The sequence below is a fragment of the Schistocerca americana genome, chromosome 4, assembly GCF_021461395.2.
Source record: "Schistocerca americana isolate TAMUIC-IGC-003095 chromosome 4, iqSchAmer2.1, whole genome shotgun sequence".
Taxonomy (NCBI): Eukaryota; Metazoa; Arthropoda; class Insecta; order Orthoptera; family Acrididae; genus Schistocerca; species Schistocerca americana.
The window spans coordinates 454,604,671-454,606,198 of NC_060122.1; the positions used below are offsets into that span (position 1 = coordinate 454,604,671).

The following is a 1,528-nucleotide window of genomic DNA, read 5'->3' on the forward strand; positions in this document are numbered from 1 at the left end:
ATGTAAACCCTAAGAATTAGTCAGCAGCCTTAGAAGTTCCACAAAAAAAACTCATGCAATTCTCTGCAATGATTTAAATAAGAATGCAATGACCTGTGTCTGCATTACAGAGTGCAAAGGGTTAATGTTCTCTCAGCTTTCAGATACGTGAACAATTACATCCATAAGGAAACCTCCAAATTAAGTGTCATGCGAGACAGAATAAGGGGGGTCATAATCTCTGATACACAATAAACTGATGTTCAGTTGAATATACACATAACAAGCAGTATGTGGTCCTCACTTTCAAAGTCCAATGACAATCTTACTGTGCCTATGCTATTCTTTGTAGCTTATGAGATGCAATGAGCAAAAGTATGCGCATGTGGGGAAGAAGCTTATGAATCTTGTAGCAAGGAAGTGGTTCTTAATTATATGGCTGCTCACTGGTTATTTTTGTCCAGCAATGAAATGGGGCCAGCGATTTGTTGCACTGAGATCCGCACTTCTGCTGAGGTAATATTGCATCCTGCAGGTTGTGTTCAATTTCACTGGATACGTTTTCTTCAAGAACAGATCAAGTAAATCTGCAGATTATGGGATAAAGTATACAGCTTGCAGGCAATTAATTGATGTGGTAGCTATGTGAGGTCATGAATTGTCTTTGTAAACATTGCCCTACCAGAATGAGATTTTCACTCTGCAGTGGAGTGTGCACTGGTATGAAACTTCCTGGCAGATTAAAACTGTGTGCCGGACCGAGACTCGAACTCGGGACCTTTGCCTTTCACGGGCAAGTGCTCTACCAACTGAGCTACCCAAGCACGACTCACGCCCCGTTCTCACAGCTTACTGGCAGAAGTAAAGCTGTGAGGACGGGGCGTGAGTTGTATTTGGGTAGCTCAGTTGGTAGAGCACTTGCCTGCAAAAGGCAAAGGTCCCGAGTTCGAATCTCGGTCCGGCACACAGTTTTAATCTGCCAGGAAGTTTCATTGCCCTACCAGTCTAAGCATGGCAAAAACAAAAGACTCAAGGACCTCCTTAACATTATAGCACGCTGTTATGGTGCATTGAACAAATATTACTGGAAAATTTGCATTTTAGGCAATTACTTCCTCAAAAGGACAACAAGTCTTCAAGTAGTGGTCACTCGACTAAACGATGTGTCACTTGGTGTTGGCAGATCTGTCTCCACACACAGATGTTACCATCATGTCTAGAGACCCAAAATGTAGCATCTATTCTTTGCAAAATTAACTTTTTTTTTTAATTTAAAGAGTTGTCTTGCTATGTGTCTGAAGATGAAACTGATAATAAAAAAGGGATTGTAATTAAATAATAATACCAGAGAATAAACAGTTTTTATTCCCTATAATAAATTGAATATTTGTTTTTGCAAAAACTTCAACAAATTTTTTCCAAAATGCTCTTTGGTTTACTTCTTCTTTTGGCTCTGTTTAAGCTTTCAACAAATGATTGTTCCTGTTGAGAAGCAGTATTTTCTCCTCAGCCTGGTCGAAACAGATTGACCAGTTTTGTTTTCCAGTTG

General features: G+C 39.8%; 1 non-coding gene across 1 annotated transcript; it reads right to left on the reverse strand.

Moving 5' to 3' along the window:
* Positions 1-729: 729 nt before the first annotated feature.
* Trnas-uga lies at positions 730-804 on the reverse strand. Its single transcript has one exon. It is a non-coding gene; the product is annotated as a tRNA-Ser (tRNA).
* Between the last annotated feature and the right edge of the window lie 724 nt (positions 805-1,528).